General features: G+C 41.7%; 1 long non-coding RNA gene across 3 annotated transcripts in view; it reads right to left on the bottom strand.

Annotated features, from left to right (window-relative positions):
* Positions 1–2,765: 2,765 nt before the first annotated feature.
* The window catches only part of LOC140687791 (uncharacterized), a 30,211-nt gene continuing 15,849 nt past the window's right edge, over positions 2,766–17,127 (bottom strand). The window contains exons 5-6 of one of the 3 annotated variants that reach the window (XR_012062336.1): positions 3,121–3,211; positions 2,766–2,936 (exon numbers count right to left, since the gene is read on the bottom strand). This is a non-coding gene — a long non-coding RNA (uncharacterized lncRNA). The other 2 variants (XR_012062334.1, XR_012062338.1) reach the window with 2 other exon arrangements.

The raw sequence follows: 17,127 nt of genomic DNA on the forward strand, positions 1-17,127 counted from the left end.
CGTCTATTTCAAAATAACCTGTGGCCTGTCATAAATGCAAATTCCCAGTGACCTGAACAAATGTACTGGATCAAAATCTCCGAGGTTGGTGCCCCAGAATCTGCATTTTTAAGAAGCATCTGGAGTTATTCATATGCATAGGAATGCATGTCGCATTGCAGAGAGCACAGGGGAGAAGAATCTGGGCTTCGGAGAAGACTGATCTGGTTTCCCCTTTGACCTGGGGAAATGATTTCTCCTTCCTAAGTCTCAGTGTACTCATCTTTAAAATGGGAGATAGCAATAATACCTACCTCCTAGGGTTACTGGGAGGATTAAAAAGAAAAAAATAAATACATAGGCATGGCAAATGCTTCACTCACCCACAGTGATTATACAATTCATGGCACTTAAGATGATTAAGACTATATTTTGACATTTAGAGTTCACCTATTTTTGTTCATTAAGGAGATAAAATTCTAAATTCTGAGAGGCCATAACTTTATCAAATGAACATCACTGCAAATGAAAAAAACAATTGTTGCTGGATAAGCTGGCTTTTGAAGGAGATTAGCTTTTTTGTTTGGTTTGGTTTGGTTTTAACCACAAACTTGATTATATCTCAGTTTTGGACCCACAAGGACAGTTCAGCTGCCCTCTAGCCTGATGCATCAAGTCCCAAAGTGCTAGGAAGATCAAAAAAAAAAAAAAAAGAGTGCAAGTATATCTTGTCATTTACCACCAACCGAACACAAGCATTGCCCTCTTCACAGAGGAGGTTGCCAATTTTCTTTCTTCTGGAGAAGCCCCCTTCTGAGCGGGTGGGGTTCACGCAAGCCCCATGATTCCCTGCTTTGCCCTCCTTCCCTCGGTCTTGTCTTTGATCAGACGCTACAATTACAGCAGCTCCAGCCAGCTGCCTGCTCTCCCTTCCTGAACAAGCTGCAGTGAGGGACTGATAGTCAAAATTACATGGAGGGAAATTACAGCTCTTCTCCCCTAGAAAGTCTGTTGAGTCTCTCCAGGAGAATAATCGCAGCGAAGCTGCTACCGATTTCTCTCTCTGTGAAGACTGAAACTCAGGTACCAATATTGCTGTTGGGGGTTAGGGATGGGGGAAGGAGAGAGAGAGAGGGAGAGAGGGAAAGAGGGAGACAGAGACTGTTTATTAAGGGGAGAGGTTAGGACAACTTTCCCAAACAAAGAAGTGTGTGAGTATTGAGAAAGATCTTGACTGGCTTCCACTGGGGAAGAGGAACTTGATTCCTCTGCTCCTGAATGTGCTTCATCCACACACCAGGGGGCGCCAGTGCCATTGCTTGCAGAAATGGCTCCTTTCCATTGAATTTTCCAAACACCGACTGGACACCTACTAAGTATCAGGTGCTCTGCTGAGCCCACAGTGGGCCTATGATAACACCTGCTTCAGCCATACCTTTCAGCCAAGGGTTGGCGGGTGGAATTCTTTTAGGGACAACCCTTAAAAGAGTAGAGGGGTCAGGGAGATGCTGTGGACCTAAAATGAAAAAAATGTCATTCATTCTTAAAAAAAAAATGGCCTGTGTTTAAAATGCCAGCTCGAGTTGTAACGCTAAACTCCAGCTCAGTTTTGTAAGCGGTCCTGAGTGGCAGCTGATGGTTAATTTGTGTATGTGTTTAGGTACCTGCCACCTCACTTTCTGGTGCTAATATTAAGCAACTGTGTGGGTTTAAAAAGGCTGTGCTGTTCCACTCTCCGTGGAGGTTACATTGGCCAGGTACGGGATGATTTGCAGGATCCATGATTGAGGCTGTGTCCTTCCAGAAGCTCCTCTTGCTCATTCTTTCTCGGGGAAGTGTCCCAGACCTAACTTGCCTCAGTTTTTCTCATGAATCCTTCATCACCTTCCTAGACTGCTACTCAGGCATCCTAGGTGATCCCATTCGTACGGGCTCCTGTGGCATCTCCAGTTGTCTGATGTATTGAATGTTAGTTTATAGCCAAACATTATTTGTTACTTTCACCTAACCAAGCCAATTTTCTTATCATCCACACACATTTATATAACCTGCCATGTGTTCAATGTGTTTGCTTACTTATTCATTCAAGAAATATTTATTGAGCTCCTACTATGCACAAGGCACTGTCCCAGGTGCTGAGGGTACAGGAGAAATCAAAACAAAGTCCCTGCCTTCATGTAGCTTATAGTCTGGAGGGGCAACGGAATAAACAAAAGAGTAGACATATACCCTGGGAGGTGGTAGAAGGTGCTGTGCAGGAAAATAAAGCTCAGAAGAGGACAGAAGTAACTGAAGGGCTCGTGTAATTTTAGATTAGGGGGTCAGGAGAGGTGGAGGGGAAATGACCCCTGTGGATGGAGGGATGTGGGGTGGTCTAAGCAGAGAGAATGGTCAGTAAGATTGCCTTGCAGAAGAGCTTGCTCAGAATATGCAAGGGAGAGCCTGGAGTCCAGTGTGGCTGCCCAGGAGTTAGGAGAATATAGGGATCAGGTCAGAGAGGCAGCTAATGTCAGCATCATTGCTCGTAGGACCTGGTGAAACCACAGGAGAAGGAGTACCAACTAGTTCTTGTTCTCGGGGAGGTCGTGCACACATTGTAAAAGGTGCCTGAGAGTCAGAAGGGGGCTCATTTATCAACCTATGGGCCCAGGATATGGTTACAGCCAATGGTCCTCTGTCTGCCTCGCCTGCATGAATCCTCCTGTTTCTTCCTCCCTTAGCAGAGTTTCTCTAGCACTCAGCAGAGGAGCATACTATATTTCATGACAAAATCCCCCATGTTTTCTCCAAACGTATTTTATTTTATAAGCGGGAGGTGTTAGTATCGATGGGGAACCCGAGATGGTACCCAGACAGTGATGTGCTCCAGAAGCACGGCAGCAGGTAACAGTCTCCTCCCCTGACAGGGTTTATCACTAACAGCTCCATCCATGTCTTTCAGGGCAGTATCCGGAAAACTGAAACAAGTAATTGAAGCACTGTCCACAGTGGGCAAGCCTTTAACTTTCCTGCTGAGTTTATTCTTATTCCTCTTCCAGAGTTAATCCCAGCAGACTATTAATTAGACTGATTATTTACCAGCTAAGTGCTGAAACGGCAACAGTGATAGATCTTGACAGTGATATCAGCAGTGATGCTCACCTAGCAGGGAGAATCTTGGTTTCAAAGGACACTGCACAATGCAGTAAAATTGTACTTTTGTTCAGAGCAGGTGTGATGTCCCTTCAAACTGCTGGAGAGAAATAGTCAGCTTGTTATCCTTTTAAACATTTAGCTTGGGTGGAATTAAATTTAGCAACCATTTAAAAATTCTATATTTCCCATTCTGTTAGGGAAAAAAAGCAAAGAATTCTTCAAAGTTGCCACAAGACGAAAAAGGAGGCATCTCCCTGTCCTCTTCCCTCAGTCTGTAATATATTTCAAAAAACAGAAAAATTATCTCAATGGCATGATTATTATATGTCCTGACAGCTCCAAGAAATTTAGTAAAATGATGTCCCCAACCTTTTTCCCTTTTCCCTGATGTAACATGATGCAGCTAGACTTTCAGTTGAGATCGAGTAATAAGGACCAGAGTCACTCTCCCACTAGAAACAATTAAAAACAAAATATGTGAAACAGTGGCTTTTAAGACAGTGGGCATCAGGCAGTGGAGGACAGTGGTCCCTGAGAGATGGAGACCAAACAGAGTGAGCCTACAATTACCTTTAGCTAAGTGCCTGGAGAAAGATTCCAGATGGTGGTGTGGGGAAGGAGAACCCCAAGAGGGAGTGCAGTCCTCGAACTGAGAAGATGCTGAGAGTTCAGGGAGAGAAAAAGTGGCTAGAGTTTGTGGGGCAAAGTACCTGAGCAGAGACAGACAGAACTCTGGACTCTGCACAGGGTCCCCTTGAGTACTCAGTAGGGTTCTAATCCGCACAGGCATACGGGAAAGCTGCCCAAGGCTGGGAAAGAACTGCCCAAATGGATCAGAGGGAATGGTGCTCAGAGTGCTCACAGTGCCTGTTCTCACCAGTCAGACTAGAAAACCTCAGGAGGCATGGGTCAGAGTACTCAGAAGGTCCTTAGTGCTAGGGAAAAATTAGCCCTTCACTAAGCATCACTATGGTCGCCCCTATCAAAGCAATGTCTGAAACTGTGTCCAAGTAATGGAATTGCATCCCAGAGTTCAGGAATATTTACAGAAACGTAAAACTATCCAGGACCCAACAAGGTAAAATCGATCATGTCAGACATCTAATAAAAAATGGACCAGACATACAAAGAAACAGGAAAATATGATCCACATTTAGGAGAAAAATAAGCCAATCAAAACAGACCCAAAACTAACACAGATGCTGGAATTAGCAGACAAAGGCATTACAACTTATTATTACTCTAGTCTGTATGTTCAGAGCTGAAGGAAAGATCGATCATGTTAAGCAGAGACAGGAAAGACCCAAAATGAACTTTTACAGATGAAAAATGCAATGTCAGAGATTTTAAAAAATATACTGAATGGGTTAATGACAGTCTTAATCCACTCAGGATGCTAGAATGAAATACCATAGACTGGGTGGCTTATAAATAAGAAGTTTATTTCTCCTAGTTCTGGAGGCAAGAAGTCTGAGATCAAGGTACCAGCATGGTTGGATTCTGAGGAGAGCCCTCTCCTGGTTGCAGAATTCTCACTGCATTCTCACGTGGTGGAAAGAAGATGGAGAGCTCTCTGCAGTCTCTCTTATAAGGACACTAATCCTATTCATTAGCTCCATCCTCATGACCCAATCACCTGCCAAGGCTCTAGCTCCTAATGCCATCACACTGGGGGTTAAGATTTCAACATATGAATTTTGGAGGATGACACAAACATTTAGCCCATTGCAATGACCAGTTAGCCACTGCAGAAGAAAAAACGAGTGAACTTGAAGACACGGCAATAGAAACTATTCCAAAAGAAACACAGAGAAAAAAGACTAAAAGCAAAAAATGAACAGAGTATCAGTGAACTGAGGGCCAACCTCACAAATCCTAGAATACCTCTAATTGGAGTTCCCAAAACAGAGGAGAGAAAAGAGGGTGGTGGGATAGGCAAAATTTTGAAAAAATAATGACCCTAAATTCCAAATTTGATGAAAACTATAAACCCACAGATCCAAGATGCTCAAGGAATCTGCAGCACAAGAAGATAAAGAAAATGACATCAAAGGACATCATAAGCAGCCAATCAAAACCAGCGATGACGAGACCATCATAATAGCAGGTGAAGAAACCCTGCTATGTGCAGAGGAACTGCAGAATGTGAAGCATCTTAAAATACCGGAAAAAAGTGGCAACTTATAATTTTATATCCTACGAACTAATCTTTCAAAAACAAAGGCAAAACAAACTTTTCCAGATGCACCAAAGTTAAAAGAACTTATCACCAGCAGACTCATATTAGAAATGGAAAAGGAAGTCCTACAGGCAGAAGAATAATGGTACCAGACAGAACTAGGGATGTATATACAAAGGAGTGAGAGCACTGGAAATGGTAACTATATGCATAGAGAGAAAGGAATGTTTCCCACCATTTAAATCTCTTTAAAAGACAATTGATTGCTTAAACAAAAATAATAACAGAGCAGGTGAAAGTATGTGAATAACACATATGTAAAAGTACAGTATATGACAGCAGTAATAATACAAAGGCCAGGAGGCAAGAACTGGAAATGTACTGTAAATATAGTTCCTTAATCATCAGAGAAATGCAAATCAAGACTACAGTAAGATATTACCCCACACCTGTCAGAATGGCTATCATCAAAAAGAACAAAAATAACAATGTTGGTGAAGATGTGGAGAAAAGGGAACCCTCCTACACTGTTGGTGAGAATGTACATTGGTGCAGCCACTATGGAAAACAGTATCGAGTTTCCTCAGAAAACCAAAACTAGAGCTACCACTTGATCCAGCAATTCCACTCCTGGGTATGTATCCGAAAAAAACAAAAACACTAATTCAAAAAGATACGTGCACCCCAATGTTCACAATAGTGCCTTTTACAATTGTCAAGATATGGAAACAACCTCAGTGTCCAACAAACGAATGGATAAAGAAGATGTGGTATATATGCACAATGGAATACTACTCAGCCAAGAAAAAGAATGAAATCTTGCCATTTGCAACAACATAGATGGACTTGGAGGGCATTGCGCTAAATGAAATAAGTCAGACAGGGAAAGACAAATACTGTATGTTATCATTTATATGTAGAATCTAAAAAATACAACAAACTACTGAATATAACAAAGAAGAAGCAGATTCACAGATCTAGAGAACAAATTAGTGGTTACCAGTGAGGAGAGGGAAGGGGGAGGGGGAATGTAAAGGTAGGAGAGTTAGAGGTACAAACTATTAGATATAAAATAAGCTACAAGGATATATTGTACAACACAGGGAATATAGCCAATATTTTATAATAACTACAAATAGGGTATAGCCTTTCAAAATTGTGAATCACTATATTGTACACCTATAACTTATATAATATTGTACAGAAACTATACTGTAGTGGGAAAAAAAACCCAATAACATGATCTCTGGATAAACTCCAAAATATTTGGAAATTAAAAAACATTTTCCTATACAATCCATGAGTTAAAAAAGCCATCGCATAACTGAAGGGATCCTGACATCTGGTTTCTTTTCCCAGTTCTTTGGGAAATTAAAACACCAGTGAATATCATGGTAGTATTTCGGGGGAATTATAAATAATAGTAATTACTTATAACAGTAATTGGGGAATGTTTCATTTTTTCTACAATTTCATAACAAATCCTTACAAATTTAGTAACTTAAAAAACAACATACATTTATTATCTTATGGTTTTCATGGATCAGGAGTCCAGACATGGCTTAGCTGAGTCTTCTGTTGAGGATCTCACAAGCTGTAATAAAGGTGCTGCCTGGGGTCTCATCTGGGACTCAGGATCCTTTTCCAAGCTCATGTGGTTATTGGCAGAATTCATTTCCTTGCAGCTGTGGAACTCACTGAGGTTTGCTTCTCCAAGGCTAACAGTAGAGGCTCTCTGCTGATTTTTTTCTTTTAAATCTCTGATCTCTAGATCTGCCTTTAAAGGGATCACCTGATTTGGTCAGGCCCACCCTGGATAATCTCCTTTTGATTAACTCAAAATCAACTAATGTGGAACCTTAACTATATCTGCAAATGCCTTCACCTTTGCCATATAATGTAACCTAACCATGACTGTGACACCCCATCATCATCCCAGGGTCCCCCCACATTCAAGGAGATGCGATTATACATGGGGCATACACTAGGATCCTGGCATATTTGGGGTCATCTTAGAGTTCTGTATGCCCCAGGCAGACAGGAGGAAATGAGCATAGGAAAAGATGATTTGTGAATTATTTGCTATTCATAATCTCTTCTCTAAGTGAGTAAACATTGCTCCTGGATGCAAACATTTAGCTTTGATTGGCTTTGTGTTATTTTTTCCCTCAAGATCATTCATAAGGTTTTGAATAACCTTAAGAATAATTATAGTAATGATAACAGCTACTGTTTCTTGAGTGCCTAAATTGTGCCTGGTATTTTGTACAGTATTGTACAGATAATATCACATTAGAGCTCCCCAACCAGTGTGTGAGGTGGGTATTATTGAGCCCCTCTTGCAGATGATGGGAAAATCCTGAGACTTAGAAATTTTAAGTAACTTGCCTACCGTAACACAGCCAGTAAGGAAGGAGTCAAGATTCAGAACCAGGGCTGTTTGATTCTAAATCCAGCGCTACAGACAAAAAAAAAAAAAAAAAAAAAAAGGGGGAATGCAGATAAAACTGTGTTTCCACTGCTTGTTCTGCTTTGTGAATAGCCAGTCATTTCTTCTTGAATTGTTTCCATTAATGATAAATGCAGCCATCCTTAGCTTTGGGGAAACGCTCTATCTGTTGGAAAGAACATTCAGCAAAGACTACTACTATATATATATTTCAACTCTGCCAAAGTATGTTTCATCAGTTAAAAACATCACTCCCCAGATCCACCTTTCCCCTACTTCATCTCAAAGTCTATAAGAATGTACAACTGTGACTAGCTGAATTGTATCTCACGGGTAAGGTTCTGCTTTAGAGAGTGAAAAATGTGTTCGGAAACTTGAAAACACGTATACAAGTGGTGCTCCCGTAGAATGCAATGATTATATGTAATTATTATACATAACTTTGCATGTCTGATTGTTGGTGGTGCTTCTTATTTTATACATTTGAAAATAATTTTGCTGCCTGAACATCTAAGTCCCATGGGAAAGCTAGCTCCTACTGGACTGAGTATTGTTCTCTAAAATGGGGGTTCCCGATCATGTGTCTGAAACCAAATGGCTAGTTAATCTGGTGCCCCCCCCCCCCCCCCGCCCCGGGACAATGCCTCGAGAGGGCACAAACGTCTTCCGGGGGAGATACAGCAATAGTCCTTAAGGAAAAAAATGCAGGTGGAGTGGACACAGAAGCTTTCGTGAAGCAAATGCTGTCACGCCTTTTGTCTCTAGTTTCACACGGAGAGAGGCTAATACCATGATCTCCAGGGGGAAATCTGGGAACCTCTGCTTAAACAGCATCTTCCAACGTGCGGGACTAAGTAATTAACATCGCCACCAGGGGGCAATAATACCACAGCGATGCTGGAATAGTAATAAGCTTGCCTTTACTGTGTCCAAATCATCTACGAGGATAATCTTAGGTGAACGGATTTTGTGCTACTCATGGTCTACAATGCAATTAAGAACCAATGCACTAATTACATTTCTCTTTTAAAGTAACAGTAATAATCAGCCTATGCAGCTGGGCAGTCCCGTTGGGCAAACCCTGTGGGGTAAACTGTTATTCCCTTCTGCTATCTTCCCCCATAGAAAGAAATCTTAGCCTTAAAAGGGATTATGATGGGAATCCCAGGATGGGGGGTGGGGTGGGCGTGGACAGGAGCACGAAAGCTCCCAGAAAAGGAAACTGAAGCCCAGAAACATGAAAAGTGGGTCCTCCAGCATTATCCTCCCAGAAACAGGACTCGGAGCCCGGAGATCTCAAGTCCCATCAGGGAATCCCACAAGACTGTGCAGCCTTCTCAGTGAGGAAAGGGGCACCATCTCCTTCGTGTACCCTCAACATTTAACAGGCTGAGTTCCTAATATGTGCAAGGCACTGGGATATACTGGAGGGAATAACAACAACAACAACAATAATAGTACAGATATGATCCCTGCCCCCCAGGGATTCAGGGTCCGGTGGGGATACAGATGATGAGTTAATGATCAGACAAATATTTAGTCACAAACTGTATTTAATGATGTAAGGGAAAGTAGAAACTGACACTTAACCTGAGGCTTGAGGGAAGAGACAAAGAAAAAAACCTGGGGAAGAGTATTCCAGGCTGACAGCAAGGTACACTGGACTAGAGAGAGAGGCTGGAGAAATGCAGGTGAATGCAAAGTGCCCTCTAGGCTATGTCAAGGGTTTGGGGTTTCATCCTCTGTGCAATAATAGTAAGTGTTAAGGGTTTTGTGCAGAGGATTGATATGGATCCAATTATATTTTTGTGAGATCAGTCTGGTTTCTATTTGGAGAAAAATTGGAAAGGGAACAAGAGTCAAAGGGAACAAAGTCAACCATGAGGCAGCTCTTCGAGTTGCCAGGAGATAAACAATGGATGCTTAGTAGTGAAGACAGAGACATGTAAGCAGAGTCCCCAAGTAATTTAAGTGAGACTAGATAAGACCTGCTGTTGTATTGGACGTTAGGGTTAAGGGGGAATAAGGCATCAAGGATGACCTCCTCCCTACCCCCCACCCCCTCAGATATTGGGAACATGATGGGGGATGGGGGATGTTTACTGAATTGGGGATGGCAGGAAGAAAAACAGAGATCAAGCATTTGGTTTTAGACCTGACAGCCCAGGAGGTCAGGAAGACATCCTCAGAAGGAAAGTGGATTCTAGAGATTCACTTTGGGGGGATAATCAGCATAAACCCTGAGAGCAGGTGAGATTGCCTAGGAAAACGGTAGGAAGAGAAGAGGACCAAAAAGTGACCCCAGGAGGACACCAGGCAGGAGATGGCTTCATGCACAAGCGACTCTGAAGGAGCTGCCAGGTCTTAAGGAAAAACCAGGAGAATGTGGTACCATGGAAGCAAGAAAAGAGGATCTTTCAAGAAGGCGGGAGTAATCCACTGTGTCAGATGCTTCCAAATGATTACTACGCGAGATAATTCTGAAAGGAGAGTTGGATTATGGAATAATCCATATGGAAAGCAATATGGAAGCCATTGGTTACCTTCTAGAGCACACTTGCATTTGAGTCATGGAAACGGAAGCCAGATTAGAGGGTTTGAAGAGGAAATGGGTGTGCAATATTCACAACCAATCAGGGAGGGATAAAGGAGGAGTCTGGGATTAGCAGATGTAAACTACTATATATAAAAATAGATAAACAACAAGGTCCAACTGTACAGCACAGGGAACTATATTCAATATCTTATAATAACCTATAATGAAAAGAATACATATATGTGTAACAGAATCACCATGCTGTACACAAGAAACTAGCACCACATTGAAAATCAACTATACTTCAATTACAAAGTAAGTTTTAAAAATTCAAACGTGGTTTAGGGATTTAAGTGTGAAAGGAGAAACTGAAACTTTTAGAAGAAAATGTGGAAGAATATTTTCATGATTTTAGAAGAAGCAGCAATTTTTTGAGCAATACTCAAAAAGGATGAATCATAAAAAGGCAGGACTGATAATTTTGACTATTTTGATATTAAGTTAATATTAAAAACTTCTGTTTCATAAAGAATGTTAAAAAAAAAAAGTTGCATGCCTGTGAACCTCCTATTTCACATCTAGAAATATAGAGAAAATCTTGCCCAAATGCCCAGAGATGAGCATAAGAATGTTCATAGTGATGTCATTTATAATAGCAAAAACCTAGAAACAACTCAGATGACCACTTTCAAAAGAACTGACATATAAATGGTGGTATATTTATTGAATGGAACATTATACAACATACAATGAAAGTGATTGAACTCCGTGGGTGTTTCTCACACACATAATATTGAGCAAAAAATTTGATGTGCAGAAGATTATGTAGTGTGTCCAGTTACACAAAGTTCAAGAGTATCACTTAGAAATACGAATATGAGTATCCAGAGAAAAGGTAAAGGAATTGGAAGTGTTTGCCCTTGGTCAGCCGACTTGGGCATAGGGAATAGGGCAGACTACATTTTTCAATATATTTGGTAGTAACAGTTGAATTTTTAAAACTATGTACATGTATTATTTCCATGAAAAATGTAAAAAAATCTTTTGAAGTGAGGAAACGGAGACTACCATGGGCAGCTCTGAACAGCTTTGGTTCTGAGTAGAAATAGAAGAGGATAGTTAGCCGTCACGGGAGATGGAATCAAGGAACAGTTGTTTGTTTTGGCTGCTTTTTTTCAGATCAAACTTATTTGATATCAGGTGAAGAAGCCATTCAAGAAGGAGAGGTCAAGGATGCAGATGAGTAGGAAGATAACCCAGAGTACCGTCCTGAAAAGGCATGAGGAGGTAGGGACCAAATCCCTTTGATGAGACGGTAGATGCTTTGTACGTGATAACAGGAAGGATGCAGGAGAGGACTGACACAGACACGGGTAGGTTGGTGGGTGGTGCTGGGTAGAGGGGATATGAGAAACTTCCTATTGGATGGGCTCACTTTTCTCTTTTTGGGGAAAAGAGATCATTGAGAAGAGGTCATTGGCTCAGAAGGAATTGCTAGGGAGAGGAAACGAGAACTTTGAGAGTGAGGACGTTACAAAACTGTCATTGTAGAGCTGGGCCGTGTCAGGTGTCCACTCGAAGCTGGGAATCTTGAGTTTATGTTGATATCAATTCACTCATTTGTGTAACCCCTTTAGCCAGAACTTTCAAACTTAGGGAGTATGTACCCCTCCCCCCGAGACAGACAGCCATGTGCCACCGTGGCTACTCAAGGCCATAGGATAAACATGGCACAACTATTGGAAGGTAAATTTACATGACAATAATTAATTTAATGCATTTTTTTAAAACCCAAGAACACCTATAAAATGGATTAGAACACAAAGTTTGCAAACATATTTTTATAGTAAATCAGAGTTATTTTAAATGGGATATGATTACAAGAAGTTGCTCTAGGCTCTCCCTCAAATTCCTGGGTAAGTGAAGTGCTTGCTCCCCTTTGCAGATAGGGGTGCCTGCGTGAAAAAGTTTGGGAACTACTGACTTAGGCTGTAGTGGGTGTGGAGATTAGGAACGGTTATTTTTGAACTCCAAAGCATGTGATTCTTCTACCTTCCCACCTACATCTATAGATTGCTCTTCAAGACCGTTTATTTCTGTGTTAGAATGTTCTGTTAAACTGTGTCCCAAGTGATGCATACAACAATCCTGTATTTCTTTTATTTAACAGACAATTGTGTATGTGGTTCTGGAATGCTGACTATAAATAGAATTTTATTAAAACCCGTGGCAATCTCTGCTTGCCATTTGGTGGGTGGACCACTCAGCTGTTCCAGGCCTCTCGGTAAAATTCAGAGCTGTACAAACTGGGCTCAACATTGTACTAATTCTGGACTCTGTTCAGGGAAATACTTTCGCATCTACAGCATTCTCACTGTTTGACAGATGAGTAGAAGGAGTCACAGAGGTGTTGCTTGAAATCCTAAAACTCACAAGCAGAAGCTGGTAGTTTCCTATTCTGTCAGAGTAAACGGTGCTACTATTTTTGGTTCGGTGTTCTTTTCCATTTCTGGCTATCTGTGATCAGAGAGACAAATTCTACTTTGTTTCTAAGATACTCTCTGATCTCTTTCAGGCAACTCACAGGCCATGTATTGTCACTGAGACTCTCACACAGTAAGGTCCTTGGGGGGTGGTGGCAGGTAAGGGATTATGTGATAAAGCCAGTGTAACAAAATACATAGAAAATATTACCTCAGACTCTGTGCCAGGAATTACAATGAAGTCTGTGGACTTCGCCCTTCTTTAATAACTTGTCAAAACCTGTTATCTCCTTAATGTTATGCCCTTTGCAAAGAGCCAGAGGTGAATAAGTCTCACTGGTAATGAGTAGCATTTATTGGAAAAGCATGTAAAGAGTGTTTGAAGGGGTAAAAATTATTTTAAGCGTCTAGGAAAACCCAAAATTCTATCTATATGCTAAAAAGGCTAATATGATAATGGAGTCTAATAATATAGTTGTAATCAGATTAGGGAGAAATTTGCCACTGACAGGAGATGCGAGACTGGGAGCCAGTGCCTTTGTCATCCTAGGAAGGGGCTTGGTTTTATGGGTACAAGAGAGGTGCACCCATTCCCTGCAGTGACTGAGAAGCTAGAAAAAAAAAGCAAATTAGGAGATTGTTATAGATACAGCCAGAATTTTCCATCGTTTATTACAACAATGGGGCAGTGGAGGGGTTTGCTTTACAATGCAGGGCATCTGGATGGAAAGTTACCAAACTCCATCCAGACATGGATCTGCCTCTCTGTGGCAGGTGGACTCTAAGATGCACCCCTCCCTCAATTCCTACCTTCTAATAGACATGCTTTTGTGTAATATTCTCTCCTTGAGTGTGGGCTAGCCTAGTAACTTGCTCCAATCAACGCAATCCATCCAAATGATGGGTGTCGCTTCTGGATTAAACTATGTAAGACTGTAACTTCCAGGTTGTAGCAGACCCTCTCCATCGCTGGCTATGATGAAGCAAGCAGCTGTGTTGGAGCAGCTCACGTGGCCTCAGGAACTCAAGACAGCCTTTGGCCAACAGTCGGCAAGGAACTGAGGCCCTCAGACCAACAGCCTGCAAGGAAATACATCCTGCCAAGAACCCCAGGAGCTTAGAAGTGGAGCCTTCCCCAGTCAAGCCTTAAAATCAGACCCCACCACTGGCCAACACCCTGAATGCCGCTCTGTGAGAGACTCTGAAGAAGATAACCTGATTAAACCACGCTCAATCCTGACTCACAACAGTGAAACAAGAAATGTTTGCTGTTTAAGTTGGGGGAAAAAAATACCATCTTACAAGTGCATGGATCCATCATGCTCTCTCATACTTGCCTCCCTTGGCCAGCTATCCCTTCTGCCAGAAATTTCCTTCCTCTACCAACCCTTCCATCTGGAAGATTCCAACTCTTCTTGCAATGGTCAGCCATGATCCATCTTCCCTGAAACTTTCTTGAATAGTCAGGCTTTTCCCCTCGGCGCCTTTTTGGCACCTGTTCTCCTTCTTGTCACACGTGCTGCATTGTCATTGATCCAATAGGGTCTGACTGTTCACTAGATTGTGAGATCCTTGAGGGAAGTGGCTGAACATCTCCATCTATTTCTCCAGCATCTACCAGAGTGTCTACCTACTGTTGTCAATATTACCATTTGCCAGTTGGATAAACAGTGTCCAGAAGAAAAATACGCAGACCATGCCTCTGTGAACATGCCAGGGGCCCCAAACTCACACCGGTCATACCTCATTGTCATAGATAATTAAATAAGTAAATATTTCCCAGTTTGTGTGGCCGGCCCACCAGTTTTGAAACCACACTCATTGTGGTTCACTGCCTTAGCATTCCAGCATAGTCAAAAGACCTGAGATATACTCAGATAATCTGCTGCCAGGAAATTTTACTTCAATAACAGAATGAGCCCTGGATGTCTAAGATATTGCCCAGCATTCCAACCCTTTCCAGACTATTCCTCCACTTTGCAGCCGTTCCTGCTGTCCCACTTACACATTCCTCCTCTGACCATCATTTTTTGTTTCTCTGTTGCCCAATCCTCTCCAGCCACGGCCTCCACACTAGGCTCTGTGTAGGATCATTGGCACAGCATCTAGATGGTAAAGGCAGCCTCCTTACCCTCCCTGGTATGTCAGTGAAATTGCAATCTGTGGCTACCTCCTGTTCAATATTTCTTGCAACACTTCTGTCTAATAATAATAAGAGCTTTATGCTGGCTCTTGCTTTGCTTGGCAATACCAGCCAGTTGCAAAGCCTCACGGTGGTGCACTGGGAGATATCTTTACAGCTTGGTGGATAAGAGCATGGGCTCCAGTTAGACTATCTTGATTCAAAGTAACTGCTTCCGGTGGGAGGGTATAGCTCAAGTGGTAGAACGCGTGTTTAGCATACACAAGGTCCTGGGTTCAATCCCCAGTACCTCCTCTAAAAGTAAGTAAGTAAAACTAATTACCTCCCCACGACAAAATAAATAAAAAAAAAATGCCCATCGGGGTTTCGTTTGTTAAAAAAAAAAAGGAACAAGACGGCCACTTCCATTCACAAGCTGTCACCCCTTGGGCAAGCTACTTCTCTGTGTTTAAGTTTCTTTATCGGTAAAAATGTGGTGGTATTAAGAACACTTACCACATAGAATTGTTTCAAGAGGATTAAGTGTATTGATATGTCTCTGAAGCTCTTGAAATAGTCTCTGGCACCAGATAACTGCTTGCTCTTGCAGAAGATTCCAAAGTTTGCCAAATAATAAGAAATGTGTGAAAATGCTAAGTTCTGGCCAGTTCTAGAGAAACACCATGCAGGAAACATTCAATATTGTGCCATTGGGCAAGTCCAGGGTATGTTAAAGGAAGCAGTTTGTTCAGCCTATCTCTTATTTTCTTGCTTTTTCTACTTGGTTAACAAGGCGATGCCCTTCCTTCAGACATCTCTGTATCCTGGCACCCTCATCCCAAGAATCTTGGCCATCATTCCTTCCAACTGTAAGAAAGGACAAGTGTTACCTCCATTTTTCCAGCTGTGAAAACTAAGGCACTAAAAGATATAATATGACCTGATGGATACACTTTGGCCTACACTAACCTAAAATCCTTTTAGGTTCAAGGTTTCCTGCCAAAGCTTCATTAATGATGGTCGTCCACATTCATTTCTCCTTTATAAAGCTTACAAAGTGCTCATTGCTCAACTAGGCATGATTTTGTTGCTCTCTGCTTCATACATACTAGTTTTGTTTCATAAAGGAACCTGAACACTTACTAAGGCTGGGGACTCTATCTTGCACATTTGTGTTATTATTCATTCCTCAAGGGAAATACTTCATACTGAGTTCTGAGAAATGGATTGTGAGGGAGGGCAATGGTGGTGGTGGGGGGATCCAGCCATTTGACAGTCTCTAGAAAAGGAGGGAGTGCCTATGTGTCAGTAAGGAGGTGGCTTTTCCTAAGATGCATTATCGACTAGACATATGCAGCTTCAACATCTCTGGATCCCTGGGAAAATTTCGGCACGGGAATTAGTAATGATTCCACCAAGAATACATAGAGCTCCCTCCAGACCAGGCAGGTCTGTCTTTTGATTAGTCAGTCCTGGTCCTCATAATTATTGCTGATCTGAGGCCAACAGGAATCTGTTTTTTCCCTCCTTCTAAATTTTTGGTGTTCCATGCTAAAAAACTACTTTGTTGTTCTAGATCATCCTGGCTCAGTAAAAGTTAAGCTAAATCTTAAAAAAAAGTTTGCACTCACATTTGGAAACTGTAATATTGACCAAATGAGCATCCCATGCAGCTGGAATTGGAATGCTTGTAAGTAACGATCAGCTGATTTTTTTTTTCTGACTTGCGATTGGTCCACCAACAGGCATCCTTACCTACTCATGCCCACCACCAATTCCTACGTATCTTTATTCTTATGGAAGATACTCTGTTTATTCGACTAATTACAGTGATTCTTGGTTGACCCTACCTTGGCCTTTACTTCATCTGACAGCTTCTGCTTGTTTTGCAACATAAATTCAGATTTATTTCTAAACTTCCTTTCTCACACGGGTCACAATGAACTTAATAAAGCCCATGGTACATTCATGCTCAACTTCCTTTTTTCATAACTCATTTTCCTTGTTGACCCTCCCTTTAACTTTCTCTTCCCATGTGTCACAGTGTTTATAACAGATGATCTCCATACTTAACAACCTCTGATCTTTACACTGACCTGAAGTCATGGGGTGTAGGGGACAAGAGTGAAATTTCAAGTGTCTGATGATGGTTTTAGATGATGGCTCCACTGCTCATGTCTTTGGTCAAGTGATTGATCTCCTTTAAGCCTCAGTTATAAAAAGATAGTAATAGTTCCCTTATAG

The sequence above is a fragment of the Vicugna pacos genome, chromosome 20, assembly GCF_048564905.1.
Source record: "Vicugna pacos chromosome 20, VicPac4, whole genome shotgun sequence".
Lineage (NCBI taxonomy): Eukaryota > Metazoa > Chordata > Mammalia > Artiodactyla > Camelidae > Vicugna > Vicugna pacos.